Source organism: Choloepus didactylus, chromosome 3 (assembly GCF_015220235.1).
Source record: "Choloepus didactylus isolate mChoDid1 chromosome 3, mChoDid1.pri, whole genome shotgun sequence".
Lineage (NCBI taxonomy): Eukaryota > Metazoa > Chordata > Mammalia > Pilosa > Megalonychidae > Choloepus > Choloepus didactylus.
The window spans coordinates 107,596,178-107,620,405 of NC_051309.1; the positions used below are offsets into that span (position 1 = coordinate 107,596,178).

General features: G+C 36.3%; 1 long non-coding RNA gene across 1 annotated transcript in view; it reads left to right on the forward strand.

Moving 5' to 3' along the window:
• Positions 1–12,951: 12,951 nt before the first annotated feature.
• The window catches only part of LOC119529685, a 65,353-nt gene continuing 54,076 nt past the window's right edge, over positions 12,952–24,228 (forward strand). The window contains exon 1 of the long non-coding RNA XR_005215914.1: positions 12,952–13,236. This is a non-coding gene — a long non-coding RNA (uncharacterized LOC119529685). The remainder of the gene's footprint in view (positions 13,237–24,228) is intronic.

The window sequence follows — 24,228 nt, forward strand, 5'->3', positions numbered from 1 at the left end:
TTCCAAAGAGGTGTTCAGAGGAGGAAGACACACCCTGTGGTTTCATTTGTGCATTCTCAGCACCTGACTCAAGGCCTGTCATACAGTGGGTGCTCAGATATTTGTTGACTAAGTGGAAGGAGTGACTTCTACATTGATAGCCAGGGAAACCTTGAAAGAAAATAAGGTAATGTATTGAGACTTATATTGAATTATGAGTTGGAACTGAGAGGTATTGATGGAGTCAACAGCATGGACATAAAACCTTGGACAAATCCTTTTCCTTACCTCCTTCAATACAGGTTTCCCTTTTTTACTCCTCTCCCATACCTGTAGAGATAGGGTTGGAGGTAATTATAGCCATTACCACTTTATTTTCAAGGCCCCTATAAAATTGGAATCCTGATCCCAAATCATGTGCTCTGTGATTCCATGAACACATGGTTTCATGAAGTACCTCAAGCACTTTGGGACAAACTCTGTAGAGTCAGTTAATCTTTTTTGAAACCAACGGGTAAGTGTTCTGCTTTCATCCCTTTCCCAGCTTTCTAGAGGTTTAGATGGACAGTCAGGGGGAATAGAGGATCAGGATTTGGTTTTAGCATTCCAATATCAGGAGTGCCATAACAGGCTTGAAACAACGTCTGGAATATCCAAAGGTAATCTTGAAACTCTCTCAAGGGCCCAGGGTATCCCTCCCCTCTTCTCTCTCTCTCTCTCTCTCTCTCTCTCTCTCTCTCTCTCTCTCTCTCTCCTTGTCTCTCATTAGTCAGCTCCAATTCTATATAACATTTCACTTCAAGCACCTGTTGTCTTCTAAAACCATATTACCCAGAGAGAAGATGTGATATATGATTGGTTCATCTTGGCCAAGGACTCTCCCTGTGGTGGGCAGAATAATGGTCCCCAAGATGTTCACATCCTAATCTGGAACCTGTGAATGCATGGCATTACATGGCAAAAGGATTTTGCAGATGTCATTAAGTTGAGGAGGTTATCCTGGATTACCCAAGTGGGTCCAATCTGATTACATGGATTCTTAAAATTGGAGAAACTTTCTGGACTGTGGTCAGAGAAGGAGATGAGACTACTCACAGCCCCTACATGCCCATGTTTTGCAACAGGGGCTACATTAGTTTTCTATGGTTGCTGTAAAAAATTACCACAGACTCAGAAGGTAGGTAGCTAGGCAAGGTATGACATCTCTATTACAGTTATACAGCTTAACAATGAGTAGTGGTGGGATTTGACTCCCAAGTTTATGGAGGAAAGACCAGCATCTCTACAAGAGACCAAAGTGTCTCCTTTTCCCACAGAGGCCTCATAATTTACAAGGGCCTAAGAAAGAGTATCACAACTGGCACAAATCATCTTGGGTCTTTGTTTTTGTGAATGAATGTCTTCACAAAACATAGAGATAAATAATAAGGTTTTCCATAAAGAAAAATGTAACAGTTCACATATGTGCTTGTTTTGTATATTTCTACACCTTTCTCCATGCTTATACAACCTAGTATATGAATTGATGGAAATTGAAATTTATTTTGTCTTTTCTGAAAATTGGATTATACAATACACACTACTCTGTACTTTGCTCTTTTCTCTTAATTATACTTCACATTAATCTCTCCACATATTGAAAATACAATTTGTTCTTTTAAATATCCACTTAATGTTCCAAATTTGAAATATATCATTCCTTATTCCAATGGACATTTATCAATCAGAAGGTTTAAAGATGTTTTTTTAATTCAAACAAGGCTGCAGTAAATGACCTTGTTTTTGTATCTTTATACTCAGATACCTTTATTTATATGGAATTCATTCCCAAATGTAGTATGCTAAGGAAAAGGGCATGTATGTTTTTACATTTTAAGAAATATTGCCAATTGTTTTTCTCCATTGAAAAATGCTTTTCAATTGTGGGTAATTTTCTTAAATTATTTATTTAATTAGTTCCTTCCCTGTACTACTCTCTTATACACTCATCAGAATTGTATTGTTTGTGTAGTATTAAGCTTTTCCTCACAAGATTGTCATGCAGGCATAAACCATGTCTCTGTTGTTTTATTCTCAGAAGGGTGCCAAACATATAGTAGGGCTCAATAAATTCTTAATGAATGAATAGCATGTCAAATCTTGAAGAACTCTAAAGGACAGATTTTTTCCTATTTACTCTTTTTGGAACTCCTATTAATCTATGTTAGACCTTTTGGACTAGTCTTCTAATTTTATTTTCTCTTCAGTTTTCCAGCCCTTTGTCTTTTTCTTCTACTTTCTGGTAGGTTTCTTCACACTTATCTTCAGACTCTTCTGTTGAGTTTCTTTTTTTTATATTTCTGGTAACATATTACAAATTTCCAATAGCTTTTTCCCTCTTGAATGATCCCTCAAAAATAGTAATACCCTGTTATTATTTTATGGTTGCATCATTATTTACAATAGCCAAAAGATGGAAACAACCCAAGTATTCAAGTCAATTAAAATTTTTAATGTATTAGACAGTGGGAAAAGATATTTGAAGTGCTGAAAGCAAAAAATTGTCAACCAAGAATTCTGTATCTGGTAAAACTGTGTTTTAAAAACAAGGGAGGAATTAAAACATACCCAGATAAGCAAAAGTGGAGAAACATTGACACCACTAAACTGGCCCTACAACAAGTGCTAAAGGGAATTCTTCAGGTTGAAAGGAAACGGTACTAGATGCTTGATTAAAGCTACATGAAGAAATAAAAATCCCTGGTAGAGATAGTGACATGGGTAAATATAAATACCAGTATTATTGTATTTTTAATTTATAACTCCATGTTTTACCTCCTACATGATTGTATTAGTTGGGGTTCTCTAGGGAAACAGAACCAACAGGAGATTTCTGTAAATATGGGATTTATAAAAGTGTCTCATGCAACTGTGGAGATGCATGAGTCCAAATTCAGTAGGGCAGGTCACTAGCTGGCAACTCCAAGGAAGGTCCTCAATGAACTCACTAGGAGAGGCTGGCTGGCTGAAGAAGTGAAAGTTCTCTCTTCTCCCTTAAAAGTCTTCAACTGATTGGATTAAATCTAGCTGATTGGATTTTCTCATTGTGGAAGACACTCCCTTAGTTTGTTGTAGGATGTAATCAGCCACAGATGCAATGAATTGACTGATGATTTAATAAACCAGTCTTCTGGTTTATTAACCAGCCACAAATGTCCTTGCAGTAACAGTTAGGCCAGTCCTTGCTTTACCAGACACCTGGGCACCATCACCTGGCCAAGATGACACATGAACTAACCATCACAGTCCACACCTTGTCAACTTGGCAGCTATACACTTCACCTTAAACCATACTTAGGTCTCTAAATAGAACACAATAACAGACATGTTTTGCTTAACAATACTCAGCTGTCCTGTGTACAACCAGAAATGCACTAAATCTCTCCAGAATCGGGTGCAAGTCCCTAGGTAAAATTCACTCTTAAATTTGATATCTTATAACTTAAATACATCACAGTCCTCACTTTTGTAACTGGTCATGTGGTTGTAGTTCACATTTATCACAACCTTCTTCCACTACACATTCCATGTTTCCTTTACCCTCAGCAAGCACTTAACCTGGCAGTGGTTCTTTGCCTGGTGGGGTGACCTAAACCTTCATTCCTAAATTTTCTGGGCCATTGGTAGCCCTACTTGGATTGGGTTGTTGCAGTTTTCCAGTCACTTTAATTACAGGGCATGGTAATACTAAGAGATGCTCCAGGGGATCTCCTTTATCCCAGGAAAATTCTTCTTTACCTCCACTGTGTAGTTGCAGTCCTATTTCCCCTTGATAGTCAGGATCAATCACCCCAGCCAGTACAGTAATCCCTTTCCTTGCCTGTTGACTCAGAGATATGAGAAACTTACAGTGTCCAGGTGACAGTCTTAACTTCCAGTTCAATGGAATCATAGTTGTATCTCCTGGTGGGAGCACTCATCCTTTTGGAATTAAGATTTGTAGACCAGTAGAGCTTAAGGTTGCAGGGAAAGGAAGCAAAAATTTTTCTAGTGGATCACTAGGAGTTATAGTGAGTGGTGCCACTCCCATTTCCACCCCTTGATTCCTTGACCCATGAATCCTGGCTATGGGAGAAACAGCACCATAGAGTGGACACTGATTCAGAGCATACACAGCCTCCTGGAGAACACTGCTTTAGCCCTGCGAGGTATTGCCACCTAGCTGGCACCATAATTGAGTCTTCAAAAGGCCACACCACCATTTTATCAACCCAGCTGCCTCTGGATTATGGGGAACATGGTAAGACCAGAGAATTCCTTGAGCATGTGCCCATTCTCATACTTCATTTGCCATGAAGTGGGTTCCTTGATCAGAAGCAATTCTATGTGGAATACCATGACAGTGGATAAGGCATTCTGTAATTACACGATGGTAGTTTTGGCAGAAGCATTGTGTGCAGTGAAGGCAAACCCATATTCAGAGTATGTTTCTGTTCCAGTTAGAACAAATTGCTGTCCCTTCCATGATCAAAATGGTCCAATGTAATCAACCTACCACCAGGTAGCAGGCTGATCACCTCAGGGAATGGTGCCCTATCGGGGACTGAGTGTGGGTCTCTGCTGCTGGCGGTTTGGGCAACTGATTGGATTAAATCCAGCTGATTGAATTCTCTCATTGAAGAATGATGTAATTAGTCACAGATGCAATCAATTGACTGATGATTTAATAAACCAACCTTCTGGTTTATTAACCAGTCACAAATTTCCTTGCAGTAAATGTTAGGCCAGTGCTTCCTTGACCAGACACCTGGGCACCATCATCTGGCTAAGTTGACACATGAACCCAGCCATCACAGATAGAATGAAAGAGTTATATGGCAAAAATGGTGAAATATTAAAGTTGGTGGATCTGGGTATTTGGGGTGGGGGTATGTTGGAGTTCTCTTTTTGGGGTTTGTATTATTTTTGCAACTGTCCTGTAAGTTTGAAATTCTTTTAAAATAAGGAGTTAGATTTAAAAAAATATATGGAATAGCTCTTTCATGCCCTGTCTGGCATCCCCAAATTTTCCTTCTGTAATCACCTCCTCAACCTCTAAATTTAGGTGTAAATATCTGTTTCTAGATAAGACAATCAGCATAATCACAGATTGCAAATTTAAAGTAAAACATTTCAGATTTATCTTTTAGGTATTAGTATTGCACATAATTGTCATCTCCTCCACTTCCTTTTTCATTCCTTTCTTTTTCTTCAGAACTATTAGAAAGTTGGAGATACATATAGCTCAGAGAGTCTCAAATATCTCTCAAACTTGTGTCAGCCAACATTTAAATGTCCTCTGCTTAGGAATGTCCCTGAAGGAGAAGATAGAAAATATAAAATTAAATGGTTATCAACTACTTCAAAACCTCTCTGCTATTCATTTGTTTGGATAAAACCAAATTACATAGTATTTCCTCCCATTAATGAAGGAATTTACTTCATGCCTATTTCCTTTGGCTTACAATTCCCTGAGGCTTAAATTCAGGTTTAAAAAGAAAACTTAGTCCTGCAGTTATTTCCCAAGTTTCCCATCCCACCCACCCCTAATTGTGTTGTAACCGAGGGGATATTTATTATTTTAATTTAGAGTAAAGTAGAATTGTTTTGTTTTGTTACTGTCATTATATATCCTGAAGACAATTGGATACCCCCCAAAATTGTAAATTACTGTTTTCTGGGTGAGTGGTTGTCTTTAGATAAGAATTATCTGGTGATCTGTCTGACCTGTTTTCATTCACAATAAATCTAATGAGTTATTTGTTGACCTGCTACATGCTGTCAAAGAAAGGAATAACCAGGACACTTGCTGAAAAGACAGGAATGAAGTTTTATTGAGCAAGAGCAAACATGCATGTGAAGCAGAGCCAGAAAGTAGCACCTGCTTAAGAATTGGAACTTAAGGAGCAGCTTATATGGGCTATCTGAGACCTGGGCTGCTTTGGGAAGGGGATTGGGCAATGCTAGGAGTGGTCTGAGGGCAGATGTCCTTGGACACAACTGGCCAGTTCAGATACCACAGCACAGTGGGGTGTCCTTGGACCTGGCCACTTCAGGTACCACAAAAATAGTATGTTCATTAGTGGACTTGTCTTTTTGCGGCTAGCTTAAACTAGTTCCTTCTGGTCTTGCAGATTGCTGTAGCTACAGAAATGTCCTTGGCACACAAGGGATCACAGGTATGTCAAGCTGGAGCTGCTCCATCAGATTACCAGTTGACTTGGTTCTCCCCTGGATAGCATGAGAGCTCAAGCAAATACGGGTAGTCATTAACCATTCCATTTTCACAATACCTCAAACAGCAAACCTGGATAAGGACACCAGATATTCTTTTTCTCTCTCTAGTTATCTTTGTAAGTTAGTAGGCTACCTTTGGGTTTCCTGGTTGTTTGTGACACCACCATGTAGATTGTCTTCTGGTCCCTGAGTTCTGAGTGAATGAAATAAGGAAACCAAGTGCAAATATCTGACCATTAATCTCATCAAAAGAGTGTTTGGCCCCAGCTATAGAGCTTTCATTCTATTTCTGGTTTATTCTTGCCCATCAATTTTGGTTTCTCTTATGCAATGACCCACCTTCTGAGTATTGTGAGATTTGGGAGAGGTGGTGATTTGGAGCCTATGTATCTCAGGAAAACATGTTCTTAAACTTAATACAGTTCTGTGGTGTGAACTCATTTTAAGTAAGACCTTTGATGAGGTTGCTTCAGTTAAGGTGTTGGCGTAATTAAATCAGGATGGGTCTTAATCCTATTACTGGTTTCCTTTATAAACAGAATGAAATTCAGATATGTAGAAAGAAAGTCATGGAAAGCAAGAAGCTGAAAGTCAACAGAACCCTGAAGAGAAAGGGAGGCCAGGAGAGACCACTGTGTGCATTGCCATGTGACATAAGAGCTCGGGACCAAAGAGCACTGGCAACCAGCCCCAGAATGCCAGTCCTTGGAAAGAAAGCATCACTTTGATGATGCCTTGATTTGTACTTCTAGCCTCAAAACCATGAGCCAATAAATTTCCATTGTTTAAGCCAACCTGTTGCATGGTATTTGCTTTAATATTGAGGAAACTGAAACAGGAGACAAATAGAATTTAACTCACTTCAAGGCATGTATCTTAAAATTTTCAGAGACCACTTAATAAATGTTATTTGTGCAATAATATTAGCAAATGAACTAAATATCAGGTGCTTTGGTATGTAATTATCAAATATAGACTTGCCCTTACTCTACTTCAACTTCTGAGTAATTTTCTAATGATTCTGTCAAATTGACTTGCTTTCTAAGTAGAGGAGTTTGTGTGGTTTGTAAAGTAGCAAAGGGTAAATCCAGAGTTCCTCTGTGTGTGTGTGTGTGTGTGTGTGTGTGTGTGTGTGTGTGTGTGTGTATTATGTACTATTCCAGGAGGAGCTAAGTCAGTGTATCAGAGCTGGTAGTGTAGAATATAATTTACATTTCCAGTCATTATCAGTCAGCCCTCATTAGGAGGCCAGGCAGAGGCTGCAGGGGCTCCAAGGTAGAGTGATGACCAAATGACTCTGATTCTCCGTCCTTGCAAGGGTGGGTGTTCTCTGTCAAGGGTGTGAGTGGATCTGATCATTTATTGCTGTAAGCAGTAAAATTTGTTTTCATCAGAATTGGAAATGCAAAGCAACTGTTCTTAGCTCTTCACAATAAGATGTCAAATGTTCTCCATGCAAGGAGTGAACTTGTATGGGGAAACCAAGACACTCTGAAGTCTTCCTCATCCACCTTCTCATAGATATGTAAAGTCTTTGAGCAAAAAGAATTTTTTATCTCGTAAGAAATCCTCCACCACAAAATGAATCTTAAAATCTACCTCTTTCCAGAATGAAGCAGGCGAAATCCTTCATTTATTTTTTCTAAAGATAAACATGGGTTGTTAATGGGTCCAATGGAAACTTGTTGGCCATAAAATGAGCCACAAGTTTGGGGGGACTGAATCTTTACTCTTAATGCCTGAAAAGTAGGAGATATCATTGTTAGATTCAGTCAGGGGTACGTGGGAGAATTGGAAAGGAGAAAGTTTTATGAGAAGTTCTGTATTCCACTGTCTGCTACATCTGGGCTTAATAAGAGTTAATGTGCATCAATATACTTTTGCAGCCATTTGACTTATTTTTCAATACCTCCAGATAAGCTAAGGTCCTTGGTTATCAGTTTACTCATAGAGAAATTGTAGTGCATGTGATTATGCCCAAAGTCAAGGCTCCAATTTAGCAGTTGTCTAAATATGGATAATAAATGCAGACATGAACCATTGCTATGGATTTCTTGGACCTTGGGATCTTCTATTTGCATTAGTTCCACATCTAGTTGATTTTGAGTCTATAGATACATGAAGCATTTAATTTATTTTTAGTCACAGTGCTTTTCAAAACCTGGCCATGTCACCTGTAAACAAGTCCTGAAATTAAAAAGAATTTGGCCCTCAAGGCTAACTACATACCACTAAAAATTGCTCCTTTCTTGGTGCATCCAGTCAATAACAACAGAGGGTTGATGGAGAGGTTTTGGGAATTAGAGGGCCCCCTATAATGATGCTTATGCATAAACATCTTGACAGCTTAACAGGGCCTCCATCTGGAATGCAATTAATGTTTAGCATCATTAAAATTAGTTCCCCAATAGTCCCCACTCATGCAATATTGACTTAGTTAGATATGAGCCTACGAAGGGAAGCAATTATATCTTTTACTTCTTTGTTCCACTTTGCACGTTGGTGAGTGCTATGGCTTTAGGGAATGCCCAGAAAATATTTTTTTGAATGAGAGAATGGATGAATGAATTTGAGTGTACATAATTCTTCTTTATAAAATAATAAGGAGCCAAAAATCATTACAAGGTTATATAAAGTTGGTTCCTCAGTAAAGGTAATATTTTTTCATCACATGACTCTTAGGCAATCTATGAGTTGGTTAATCATTCTTCAGTGATTTATTAAGCAGGTACTTTGAACCCAGCACTTTGAACCAGGTATTTTAACAGTGAACAAAAGGTAACGCTTCAAGGATGACACGCAAGTTCGTGAAGTGTTCCATATTTTTATATATTTCACAATAAGGAAATAACTGAAATTGTGGAACAGTAACCCATAACATTCTTTGAAATTTGCTCCCTAGATACTCATTAAATCAAACTTTGAAAGTTATCACTTTTCTGTATATATATTTCACTATAAAATGTAAAAATGTTAAGTAACATATGAAGAACACATGATGAAGTATGTGAAAAAGACTGACATAATTTACATAATAAACATCCAATAAATGTTAGAAAATGTAATGCTGCTTAATTCATCAAAATTTGTTTCCCAAATGCTTTACCTTTTCATGAATCCCTGTTTCACTGACCATTTTTAAAATGTACATGTAAGTGTTGCTTTTACTTCTAAAAAATGTTTATCATGCCTTAAATTGCATTTATTATTCTGGAACCTCAAAAGTCAGTCCAGAGAGGCTTCTCCCTCCTGTCAGGTTTTTGAACATATTCTGTAGTAAGGAAATGGTTTAGGATTCCCCAGGAATTTATAGTTATTAATCCTTTAGGTTTGGAGTATGAAGTTTGGAAGATCAGATATCCAAAGAACATGTGGCTATCAGTCATTTGGTATCATCACAAAAATTGTCAATTCAGTCCATGTGAGAAAATGGGATGTACAACAATACAAAAAGAGTATAGGAAGAAAAACTGCAGCTTTAAAAAAAGTTGATTTTTCTTGGAACTTCAGTTGTCTCTGGCATATTGTCCCAGATCAGGGCTGTAAAGATCATTACTCTCAGAGTGCTGCTCTATAGTACTAATGCTGCTGGAATCTACTGGAAGAATTTCAACATTGGGGGTTTGTTGGTCTTTGGGGGCTTTTATCAGTAGGATTCTATAGAATTCTGGTTGTGTGGAATATAGCTGGAGATGTCTTCCTTATCAAAATTGATCATAATTTGTCTTTATTGGAACATAATATCGTGTATATTCCAAAGATGATGTAAACACTTCAAGATTGGAAATAATATTGTATAATAAAAATACCGGTTAATATTTATTGAGAGTTGACCATAAGCCAGGTGGCACAGTGCTGTTTTTTTAAGTGCATTATCTTATGTAATGCTATGAAATATATTTATCTTAAAGGTTTTTGGGGTAAAATCTAATGACAATTTAAAGGATTCATCCAAAACATAGATATTGGGTACTTACTATGTGCCAGCCCCCGACTGTCTACTATGGGGAAATCTACTGATGCATTAAAAAAGTCACTTCTTTATGATATATTTTCTGTTAATAAAATGATGCTTGTTCTAAAATTGCTCACTACTTGTTTTGGCCAAAATTTGATCTGTGAAAAAAAATCTGAATTCATTAAAAAATATAAGATGCTAAATCATTTTTATTAAGAATGTGAGGACAACCTATTTGCTCAATTAAAGAGCAGAATTTGTATTATTTATACTTCCTTGAGTTTGAAATTTTTTGCTAAAAATTAATAAAATAAATGTATAGTGACTCAATATATAACAATCTTTAAAGGGAAACTATTACTTAAGACATGTTTGCTTAGCTGATGAAATGAAAGATTTCTCATAATAATTTATAAAAAGTCCTAGGTTATAAACAACACAAAGTGGGCTTGTTTGCCCAGTGTGCACAGAAGTTAATGCCATGACACCAGGCTTTCAAGAAAATAAAGGGGTTATTGCACAGTCAACCAGTAAGGAGACTGGAGGCAAGTCTCAGATAAGTCTGCCTGAGCAGAAGAGGTTTGAGGGGTTTTTGCAATTTCAGGTAGGTGGGTCTAGGGAATGGATAGGATAAGACAAGTTGATGTGGGTTAAGGGGAAGGCTTAAGTGGAGCATGTGCAGTTCCAAATCATGCTACTTCATGTTGGTTGCACGTTCAGAAATGGTGACTTAGGCTGATTGGTGAGTGTGAACTTTACTATTATAATTAACTTTAGGGTAAGTTTCTGTGCTATTGTGCATGTCTAGAGGGTCAATTCTGGTGGAAACTGGCTTTATTTAGGAAAAGAAGAAACAAGAACTGGGGTGGATTACTCAGGTTTCTTCATTAATAAACATGAGGGATGGTTAGCAGGATCATAAAACTGTTAAGTTACAAAAGATAAGATAAAGGGCAGGCACAAGGTCATAATATTATTATAAAGCTACTGTTTTGCAATTACAAGGGAAGCTATGATGTTTTCAAGGTTCACCCATTTTGTTGCATATATCAGAACTTCATTCCTTTTTACTGCTGAATAATACTCTATAGATTTTATATACCACATTTTGCCTATCTATCCATTGGTCGATGGACACTTGGGTTGCTTCCATCTTTTGGCTATTGTGAATAATGCTGCTATGAAGAACTGTGTACAGATATCTGTTTGAGTCCCTGCTTTCAGATTGTTTGGGTATATTCCTAGAAGTGATATTGCCAGGTCATATGATAATTCTATACTTAACTTTCTAAGGAACTGCCAAACTGACTTCCACAACAGCTGTACTATTTTATATTCCCATCAGCAATGAATGAGCATTCTTATTTCTCCACACCCTCTCTGAAACTTGCAATTTTGTGTTTTCTTTTTTTTTAAATAGTAGCCTTTTTTTGTGGGTGTAAAATGGGATCTCAATGTGGTTGATTTGCATTTCCCTAATAGCAAATGATGTTGAGCATCTTTTCATGTGCTTTTTGGCCATTTATATATCTTCTGTAGAGAAATGTCTATTCAACTCTTTTGCCCACTTTAAAATTGGGTTTTTTGTCTTTTTATTGTTGAGTTGTATGATTTCTTTATTTATTCTGGATATTAAACTCTTATCAGTCCTGGGGTTTTCTAAATATTTTTTCCCAATGAGTAGATTGTCTTTTCACCTTCATGATAAAATCCTTTGATGTACTAAAGTTCTTTTTCTTTTAATGAGGCCCCATTTATCTATTCTTTCTTCATTGTGCTTTGGGTGTAAAGTCTAAGAACCCATTGCCTAACACAAAATCCTGAGGATGCTTCCCTACATTTTCTTCCAGGAATTTTATAATCCTGGTTCTTGTATTTAGGTCTTTGGTCCATTTTGAGTTGATTTTTATATATCGTGTGAGATTAGGGTCCCCATCATTCTTTTGCATGTGGATATTCAGTTTTCCCAGCACCATTTGTTGAAGAGACTATTCTTTCCCAATTGAGTGGACTTCACAGCCTTGCCAAAGATTAATTGGCTATAGATATGGAGGGTCTATTTCTGAGCTCTCAATTTGATTCCATTGGTCTATATATTTCTCCTTTGACAGTACCTTGCTGTTTTGACCATTGTAGCTTTGTACTAAGTTTTAAAGTCAGGAATTGAGAGTCCTTCAATTTCATTCTTCTTTTTCAACATGATTTTGGCTATTTGGGGCCCCTTACCCTTCCATATAAATTTGAGGATTGGCTTTCCATTTCTGCAAAGAAGGCTGTTAGAATTTTCACTGGGATTGCATTGAATCTGTAAATAGTTTTGAGGGTAGAAGTCACCTGTGAAGCCATCTTATCCTGATCTTTTCTTTGTTGGGATGTTTTTGATTACTGTTTCAATTTCCTTACTTGTACTTGGTTTGCTGAGGTCTTCTGTTTCTTCTTGAGTCATTGTAGTCTGCTTATATGTTTCTAGGAATTTGTGCATTTCATCTAGGTTGTCTATTTTGTTGGCATGCAGCTGTTCATAGTATCCTCTTATGACAATTTTTTATTTCTGTGAGGTCATTGACTTCTTTCCCTCACTTAGTTCTCCCTTTTCATTACACTTTTCAGTTCTAGGACCCTGTCCTGCCTTATAGCAGTACCGCCCCCCCCCCCTTTTTTTTTTCATAAGTCTTTTCTGCCTCTGATTATTTTCATGATATGGCATCCTGCCCCAGGGAGCCAGATGGGTTCCATCCAAAAAGGTCTATTTCTAAATTTAGATGATCCAACAGTAAGAGCCTGGGCTGACTGTGTGCACATCTTGCCAGCAGTTCTGCTGCAGTCTCTTCTGTTTCGCCAGCCACTCATGTTCCACCGTGGGTCTCTGTGGACTTGGGGCCCTGTGCCTGGATGTGAGTGGTTTTCTAACTCACTGCTGTGAGTGGCTCCTTGGTCTGCATTCACAGCAGGAGGTGCCTGGGTCGTGCTGCCTCCGAGTGACTCTTAAGATGCGTGGGGCTGCGTGAGGGGCAGGGGTCCAGACTGTTGTGTCTGCATCATAGGTATGCTGCCTTTTTTGGGTGCTTTTATTTCTTTTTCTTTTATTCATTGTGCAATCCTTCTCTAGTCTCTGTCATCCTACAGAATCCCAAGCAAGTGGGATTTGTCCTTTTATTATTTGTTTCTAAGGAAAGACTTTTCCACGCAATGTTTTACATGGCCATATTGATGATGTTCAGAATTTTGAGGATTTTGCTAATCCCTTCACTTTCCGAGTAAAAAAAGATTCAGTTCCTCCAATAAAAACCCTCTTCTACTTTATTTTCCTGCTTTACACAATCTGGAATAATCTCAGAAATATTTGTTTCTGAAATATTTGTCACATATAAGATACAAATGTAATACAATATTAAAGAGTATACAAGAAAATATACAATATGTGTCAGATACAATATATAAGAATGCATACTTTTTATATTGATAGAAATTGCAGATTGTCCCCAATAAAAGTCACTTCAAAATTATCATCTCTTGCTAACTGATTTTGAAATCTTGAAATATTCTTTGGTGTTTTTTTTCTGTACAAATACTTAAATTCTTCTTTATTTTATTGGGGCTATATTGTACATGTTCTTTGTTCACACTTAAAAAATTTAATAATATGAAGTATTTATATCTTACCTTTACATAAAATTCTAGATAACCCTAACTTTTATGAAAAACTTCTCCTAACAGATTTTTGATTGTTTCCTTTTTATTACTCTCTGTTTTTCTTAAATCTAAAATTAAATAGAAGTGGAAAAAAAAGTTTCACCTTAATATGAATTTCAAAGGCTTTGGTGGGGTGCAGCTTTCACCTCTTCGAAGGATAAGGATTTCTTTAGCTATAATAACACAGCAGTTTTGCATTTTATTACCTGGATAATGGAACAGAAAGACGGCATTTTTCCTCCACTCTTGATGTCAAGGATTATGTAATTTCATCTTTGTATGTGCAACTTCTAGCTCCAGGTCTAGTAAAAATAGCTGTTTTATAGACATGAACAACCTCCAGTTTATAAGCAGAATAATTTTTTTTTCAGAGTGCAAAGCAATAACACAAAATAAAAACAGAGTTAATCATAATACCATGCTGAGATACAGTTGAATATATTCATCTAAACCACTTTTTCTTTTTTTTGTCCAAGGATTTTTATTCCTGCTCTTTTCTAATTCTATCCTGAAATCAGTTGTTTATCTACAACTGTGGGCTTGTATGTGACATTCTATATCACTGTATTTTGTTGTCATAAAGAGTCAGTGTCTATTCACATAAAACCTACTGTCCTCTTGCTTAATTCTTTATGAAGCCAAAGCAATCTGAATTTATGAAAATAGTTACTACTTGCTTCCCTGCCTAGCATGCTTCTTATTTTTCACTGCTTGTTCTGTTATTTAATTTTCCCTGCTTACCACTTCTGTGTGCTTTATGTTTGTATTACTTATTAAGGACTTAGCTTTTTATCATTAGATTTATATGTAGTAATTCCTTCCAGCATACATTTGAAGCCAAATATGCACTGCTTAAAGGTAGAGAATGAAAAATACAAACACACACTCCAATATGAATACATGTATATTTAAAACCAGCAGAACTGTGTTTGTGTTTGAATTTCTAGCTAGGACAGCTTAAGTATAGATGCTTTTCAAAATAAAAGTTGAACACATATTTTTGTGATTGAGAATGTACTTTATAAACTGTCTTCATTGTTTCAAAGCCTGTACTGTTAAGAAAGCTTTTTACAAGGAGAGTTGACATGACTACACTATAAATATATATATACACATATATATATATATGAATATATATGGGGAAAGTGTACACTGATGGCTGTAGGTTCTGAGTGTTGGTGCCTATGATTGACAGGTACATCATCTTCTGTCCTGGGAGCTTTCCTTGCTAGATATTTAACCCTTACAGGGACGCTACCAGGCTGGTATTATTGGATAATTGATCTTATATTCAGGTGAATAGATTGAGGCTGAAATTGACTGAATAGTTTTGAGTCACAAAACTGTCGTCTTGAAAATTAAGATCAATGCAGCCTTATGTTTTCGCTATTCTATGAAGTCCAAATACCTTAACAAAAAGTTATATAACAATGACAACAATAATAATAATAGCAGTGTCTAACATTTACTGAGCTTTTTTCTATGAAGCAGTCACTATTCTATGTGCTTTACAGTATTAATTCATTAAATGCAACCATTTTTTTGAGGTAGGTATTATTACTATACCCATTTAATATTTGAGCTAAGTAAATTGCAGAAGGATAAACATATGAAGTGTTGTCACTAAGCTAAGCTACTGATGTTGCATTAGTAATATTAACTTATTTCATTATTTATGATTTTCATTAATACAATTAGTTTACTCTTTTGCTCTATCAACTTTTTATTATTTGTTTTAAGCAGAGTTTTGGGATATTTAATTTTTCCTTTTCCTATTGCTTTATCATTTGGAATGTACAATTGTAAGTGCTAATCTGTAATGAATTAAAATAAAGAATTGGAATGAGAAAACTGACAATTGGCCAATCATGTGATTGTATACCCATCTTATGGAAATATGTCTGCTCTGTCACACAGTATCCATGTAGCAGCCTCAGAATCTTTAAATTGAGTTTTTATAGCAAGACAATATACTTTGTGATCCACTTGCAACCGAATAATGTACTGGAAAAAGTTGCACAGACTTCTGCATTTATTTAATATAAGAAAGAAAGATTTGAATAGATTCAGATGTTAAAATTCTTGTTAAAGATATATAGAAATAGCCTATTCCATTGTAATCAATATACATTGTATATTGTAGCCTATAATTATATATATATTCACTATATAATCTATCTTTGTATATATTGTTTCCAATTTAGATATGAATTTAAAATTATTCATTAAATACTATTTCATTTTATTTATTATTTTAATGATAATCTATTTCCCAAAGTAAATTTTTTTGTCTGTGCTCATGTTGTTTCTGTCTTCTCTGAAAGGCCAGGAGACTGGTGAGTTCTTCCTGGTGAACTTCTTCCCTACTTGAGGACACAAAGCAGATGTAGTAGATGTATATTTTGTTTGATTGTCTAAAGCCCAGTTCAACACCTGTGATCTTGGGTCTTTAAGTCACACCTATCACACTTTGTTCTCAGATCATGTCAAATCAGAAGGAAAAGAGCACTGAACCAGTATTCAAAACATTTTCTTTTGCAACATTCCAATTTCTGGATTGGCACATATGCTAAACCATCAATGGATCTTCTCTACATGAAATAACAAATACTTGACACTGAGGATCTCTTCAGCCTGGTGACTCTTCCTGTTCAATCATATCTCCTGTTTATCAACCAATTAACTTACTCGTGGTTCCACAGAAAACTGTGAACACGCCTTCTTTTGGCCCTTAGCCATTTCCTTCTCCCTGACTGAAATGCCCATTCTGATTCTCCTTTATTTATGGTCTAACTTTTCTTCAAGGCCCAATCACACTTTTTCTCCTCCATGCAGTAACCACAGCCCACACAGTGATTCTCAATCCCAGCACTCCTCAAATTTCCCTATCTTTACAACTGATTTAGCCCTTGGTTGGCTGTCTCTGCAATAGATTGTAAGCTCCTTGAAAGCAGGAACTTAGTCATGAATCTTTTTATTCTTCAGAGATATGAAATGCGCTTTGCATATATAGACATTCAATAATTACTTGTCAATGGCAATTACTTTATAAGGCTGTGAGAAAAAATGATAAAAAGTACTCTTATTTCAAATGTACTCTGTATGTAATATAGTATAGGTTGAACATATTTTCTAGGCTATTGTGGCAATCTCAGCATTATTTTAGACTATTTAATGGGAAAGTACAATTCAGTAGAGAAAAATAATATTTCAACTATTTCCATCTAGAATCCAACCAGAAATCTCCATAGATAATGTTTTTGCTAGGGTCACCAATATCATGTACTTGCCAAACTCACTGGATACTGTTTTTGTCCCCATTTTTCTTCTTTTCTATGCTTTCCACTGATGAAACCTTAAAAGTTAGTTTTCCTTGACAATGAACTCTCTCAGTTATCATCAGACCTTTCAAATTATTTGTATTACCTTGGTCACTGTTGCAGTCTCCTTTATTCATAAGACGTCCTATAACCATTACTGTCCCTCAAGGACCTATCTCCTGAATTCTTCCCCTAGCATCCTAAATTGTCTCCTTGAACAATATTATCTATCCCCAGGGATTCAGCTTGTCATTGTCAAAGTTCATTTTTAAAAAGAACAGATTCCTGCAAGTTGGTTTACTCAAAAGGCATTGACTGAGGGCTGTACGTAGCTTTCACAATCATTGAGAGGCTGATAAAACATATTCTAAGCTGAGCTTTAAGGAAAAAAATTCAGCACAGGTTTACCTGAATTGATCAGTAGGCTGCCAACCAGAGACTTGTAAGGACCTCTGCTGACTCCAGATCTCCCTGCCCAACTGTTATCTACCCCAGCAGAATGGATGCTCCAAATCCAGCCTCTTCCTGGCAAAAGCAGTCTGGATCATGGCCTCTCAGGCGTGTATTTGATTGCAAGAACATCAGTCACACTTATGCACCCTGTAGTTTTTATTTTCAATGTTAGGAAAAGAGGATTTACACTATGCCAAACTATCAAAAGGAAAATTGACCCAAAATCTATATAGGTTGCTCAGAAGATACTTCTTGGCTCCAGACTTCATGTAGATGACTCATGTGAACATCTTAGATGTTCAACTTGTCCAAGTTCAATTCCAAAATTAATATTCACTAAGAAACATGTGATGGAACAGAGAAAGTTTAGAGCCCAAGATGCTGAATGGGCCTGTCATCCACACCCAGTGGTCAGGACAAACATATTGGAATCAGCCTTGATTCCCGCACCTCCATCTTGTGCACCACATTCATGTAATCTTGATGCAGAATCATATTTTGTGTGCATCTAAGAATGTACGATTGATAGATCTGATATTCTTCTTCCCCATTAACATTGCTCTAATTCAGGCTCAATTCTCTTTTGCCTCCACATAGCTAAAGCCTTGTTACTCTCTCTGTTCCTCTGCTTACCTTTTGTGCACACTACCCAGTTCCAGAAGAATGTGTTTGCCAATGTGGCAATCTGATCCCATCAACAATCTGCACCCCGCCCCCCCTCCATTTAGCCAAACTCCCATTGCCCTGAGTTCTTGATTCTAGAATGGAATAAAATTCTAAAATAAAAATAAAACTTCTGGGAGTCACTAGGACACCCTGACCATATATATCCTTACAGGCCCATCTGGATAAAAGCCACTCTGGGGTTCCCTTTTTACTTTGACTTTAACCAGCCTCCTTCCCCAACAGTGTTAATTATAACAGAGAGCCAGGTGTGGGTGCAGAAGGCACCTATGCCCCCCATCCTCAAACTCAGATGGGGGGGCCTCTGATACTGACAGGGCCTTTCCACTTCCCCCTCTCCTATACGCTCCACAATCTGGGAGGAACAGTGTTGGAGGTCAATGGAGGCCTCTGCAACTTGTGGGTTTTTATGCCTACTCTGATGTCATGTGCATTTAGAACAATTTCTCCTTTCTTTGGATCTCACATCACCACTACCAATATAAAAATCATGGAGAACCCAGCAACAGACAGTGTTCTATTATTTATTTCAGAGACATTCTGAAGGCTGCTTTGACCCCAAATATCTCCTTCATGATTACCAAATTTACATGGAGCTTTGCAGTTTAAACAACCTTCCACTAGCATCATCTCTGTAATCCTCATAAAAATATAATTGGTTGGTGGAGTAATTTTTAAAAAACAGGGTAAAAGAGGCACAGAATGATTGAGTGACTTACTAAGATCACACAGTAAGAATAGATGATTTTCACAAGTCTGGAATCATCTCCACAATTTCAAATAGATAGTAGAAATAGCAATAAATAGCACATTTGGAAATAAATATCTAACTATAGCTAAACTTTTCATGACACTTTAAAGAAAAAGCTCAAAATGCAAATCTTCCACTGAGTAGAAATCAGTGTCAAATAAGCACCATAGATTTTATATATTCACGTTATTCAAGTAATTCCAGGATTATAGAAGGATTTAAGACATAGTAGGTAATAGATGGAAAATAATCTTGTAAAAATGTACATCAGTATTTGTGTATATATCTACAAGATGTGGATGCTTGTGCCATTTCATAATAACCCACATTACATGGTGAGTTCACAATGGCTTCGTTTCTATCCCTGTACTTCAAGCAACTCTGTTATTTTTTTAATGCAATTTTATTGAGATATATTCACATAACATACAGTCCTTCAAAGTGTACAATCAGTTGTTCATAGTTGTGCATTGATCACCACAATCAATCTTTGAACATTTTCATTACTCCCCAAAAATAAAATAAAAATTAGAGTAGAAAAGAACATTCAAAACATTCGATTCCCTTCCTCCCCCCATTGTTCATTTCCTCTTTTTCACATTCATTCATTGTTTTTTAAACTTTATCAAAAAATTAAAAAAACACAAACAATAAAAATACAACATTTCAAACAAGGCCAAAACAAAGGAATAAGAAAAAGCAACCTAAAATAGCTACATTGCTTCCAACATGTTCCTACCCTACCCCAAGAAAGTAGACAGACTATAACCCAACAAAGGAATAAGAAAAACAAATAACCTAAAATAACTACATTTCTGCAAACTTGTTCCTATCATACCTCCTTCCCAGAAATTAACAAACCATAGTCATTCCTGAGCATTCCCAGAACATTAAGTTTACCCTCCATAACTTATCTGCTCTTATTAGATTATCGTTCCCCCTTCACTATTTGCTGTCTATTGCTAGGTACACTACGTTCTACATTATAAACCATTTAATTTACATTTTTCACAGTGTTCACATTAGTGGTAACATACAATATTTCTCTTTTTGTGCCTGGCTTATTTCTCTTAGCATTCTGTCTTCAAGGTTCATCCATGTTGTCATATGTTTCATGACATCCTTCCTTCTTACTGCCGCATAGTATTCCATCTTGTGTATATACCACATTTTGTTTAGCCACTCATATGTTGAAGGACATTTGGGTTGATTTCATCTCTTGGCAGTTGTGAATATTGCTGCTGTGAACATTGGCGTGCAGATATCTGTTCGTGTCATTGCTTTCAGATTTTCTGGGTATGTACCGAAAAGTGCAATTGCTGGATCGAAAGGGTAACTCTATATCTAGTTTACTAAGGAACCACCAGATTGTCTTCCAGAGTGGCTGAATCATTATACAGTCCCACCAACAATGAAAAAGAGTTCCAATTTCTCCACATCCTCTCCAGCATTTGTAGTTTCCTGTTTGTTTAATGGCAGCCAATCTAATTGGTGTGAGATGATATCTCATTGTGGTCTTAATTTGCATCTCCCTAATAGCTAGTGAAGCTGAACATTTTTCATATGTTTTTTGGCCATTTGTATTTCCTCTTCAGAGAACTGTCTTTTCATATCTTTTGCCCATTTTATAATTGGGCTGTCTGTACTATCGTTATTGAGTTGTAGGATTTCTTTATATATGCAAGATATCAGCCTTTTGTCAGATACATGGTTTCCAAAAATTTTTTCCCATTGAGTTGTCTACCTCTTTACCTTTTTGACAAATTCATTTGAGGTACAGAAGATTTTAAGTTTGAGGAGTTACCATTTATCTATTTTTTCTTTTGTTGCTTGGGCTTTGGGTATAAGGTCTAGGAAGTGACCTCCTAATACAAGGTTTTAAAGATGTTTCCCTACAATATCTTCCAAGAGTTTTATGGTACTGTCTCTTATATTGAGATCTTCAGTCTATTTTGAGTTAGTTTTTGTGTAGGGTGTGAGGTAAGGGTCCTCTTTCATTCATTTGGATATGGATAGCCAGCTCACCCAGCCCCAGTTGTTGAATAGACTGTTATGTCCCAGGTCAGTGGTTTTGGGGGACTTATCAAAGATCAGTCGACTGTAGATCTGGGATCTATCTCCAAATTCTCAATTTGATTCCATTGATCAATATGTCTATCTTTGTGCCAGTACCATGCTGTTTTGACTACTGTGGCTTTATAATAAGCTTCAAAGTCAGGGAGTGTAAGTCCTCCCACTTTGTTTTTCTTTTTTAGAATGTTTTTAGCAATTCAAGTCATCTTCCCCTTCCATGTAAATTTGAAAACTATCTTTTCCAAGTCTGCAAAGTAGGTTGTTGGAATTTTGATAGGAGTTGAATTGAATTTGTATATGAGTTTGGGTAGAATTGACATCTTAATGACATTTAGCCTTCCTATCCATGAACATGGAATATTTTTCCATCTTTTAAGGTCCCCTTCTATTTCTTTTAGTAAAGTTATGTAGTTTTCTATGTATAGGTCTTTTACATCTTTGGTTAAGTTTATTCCTAGGTACTTGATTTTTTTAGTTGCTATTGAGAATGGTATCTTTTCTTGAGTGTCTCTTCAGTTAGGTCATTTCTAGTGTATAGGAACATCAGTGACTTATGTGCATTAGTCTTGTATTCTGCTACTTTGCTAAATTTGTTTATTAGCTCAAGTAGCTGTGTCGTGGATTTCTCAAGGTGTTTCAGATATAATATCATATCGTCTGCAAATAATGACAGTTTTACTGCTTCCTTTCCAATTTTGATGCCTTTTATTTCTTTGTCTTGCAGGACTGCTCTGGCTAACACTTGTAGCACAATGTTGAATAACACTGGTGACATTGGGCATCCTTGTCTCATTCCTGATCTTAGAGGGAAGGCTTTCAATCTCTTGCCATTGAATACTATGCTGGCTGTGGGTTTTTCATATATGCCCTTTATCATATTGAAGAGATTTCCTTCAATTCCTACCTTTTGAAATGTTTTTATCAAAAAAGGATGCTGGATTTTATCGAATGCTTTTTCCGCATCTATTGAGATGATCATTTGATTTTTCCCTTTTGATTTGTTAATGTGTTGTAATACGTTGATTGATTTTCTTATGTTGAACCATCCTTGCATGCCTGCAGTGAACCCCACTTGGTCATGGTGTGTGACATTTTTGATGTGTCTTTGATTCAATTTGCAAGTATTTTGTTGAGAATTTTTGCATCTATATTCATTAGGGAGATTGGCCGAAGTTTTCCTTTCCTGTAGCATCTTTACTTGGTTTTGGTATTAGAGTGATGTTAGCTTCATAGAATGAGTTAGGTAGTGTTCCATTTTCTTTGATGTTTTGAAAGAGTTTAAGTAAGATTGGTGTCAGTACTTTTTGGAAAGTTTGGTAGAATTCCCCTGTGAAGCCATCTGGTCCTGGGCATTTACTTGTGGGAAGATTTTTGATGACGAATTGGATCTCTTTGCTTGTGATTGTTTGGTTGAGATCGTCTATTTCTTCTCTGATCAGTCTAGGTTGTTCATGTGTTTCCAGGAAATTGTCCATTTCCTCTACATTATCTAGTTTGTCGGCATACAGTTGTTCATAGTATCCACTTACAATTTTTTAACTTCTTCAGGATCTACAGTAATGTTGCTTCTCTCATTGATTATTTTGTTTATTTGTGTCTTCTCTCTTTTTGATTTTGTCAGTCTGGCTAGGGGCTTGTCAATCTTGTTGACCTTCTCAAAGAACCAATTTTTGGTGTTATTTATTCTCTATTGTTTTTTTGTTCTTGATGTCATTTATTTCTGCTTTAATCCTTGTTATTTCTTTTCTTCTGCTTGGTTTAGGATTAGTTTACTGTTCATTTTCTTGCTTCTTCTGTTGTTCCATTAGTTCTTTGATTTTAGCTCTTTCTTCATTTTTAATGTATACATTTAGAGCTGTAAATTTCCCCCTCAATACTGCCTTTGCTGCATCCCATAAGTTTTGATATGTTGTGTTCTCATTTTCATTTGTCTCTATATATTTAGCAATTTCTCTTTCTATTTCTTCTTTAACCCCCTGATTGGTTTAGTAGTATGTTGTTTAACCTCCAGATATTTGTGACTTTTCTAAGTGTCTGATGGTTATTGACTTCTAATTGTATTCCACTGTGATCAGAGAATGCACTTTGAATAATTTCAATCTTTCTAAATTTATTAAGGGTTGTTTTATGGCCCAGCATGTGATCTATTCTGGAGAAAATTTCATGAACACTAGAGAAGAATGTGTAACCTGGTGATTTGGGATGTAGTGTTCTATATATGTCTATTAATTCAAATTCATTTATCAGATTTTTTAGGTTTTCAGTTTCCTTATTTGTCCTCTGTCTTGTTGATCTATCTATAGGAGAGAGTGATGTATTGAAATCTCCCACAATTATCATGGAAACGTCTATTGCTTCCTTCAGTTTTGCCAATGTTTGTCTTATGTAGTTTGGGGCAACTTGCTTGGGTGCATAGACTTTTATGATTTTTATTTCTTCTTGTTGAATTGTCCCTTTTATTAGTATATAGTGACCTTCTTTGTCTCTTATAACATCTTTGCATTTAAAGTCTATTTTATCTGAATTAATATTGCTACTCCTGCTTTTTTTTTTGGCTGTAGCTTGGATGGAATATTTTTTTCCATCCTTTCACTTTCAATTTCTTTGTGTCCCTGTGTTTAAGACGAATATATTGTAAGCAACATATTGATGGTTCATATTTTTAATCTATTCTGCCAATGTATATCTTTTAGTTGGGGAGTTTAATCCATTCACATTCAATGTTATTACTGCAAAGGCATTTCTTGAATCAGCCATCCTATTCTTTGGTTTATATTTGTCAGATATATCCACCCCCCCCCCCCTTGTTTCCTTTAGTAAACCCTTACTAAATCTCTTTAGCTCTGAACTCTTCTCCATCTCTCTCTCTCTCTTTTCTTTGTTTCTCTGCTGGTAGGGATTCCTTTAGTATCTCAGGTAGGGCAGGTCTCTTATTAGCAAATTCTCTCAGCATTTGTTTGTCTGTGAAGATTTTAAGCTCTCCCTCAAATTTGAAAGAGAGTTTTGCTGGATAAAGAATTCTTGGTTGTCAATTTTTCTCTTTCAGAATTTTAAATATGTCA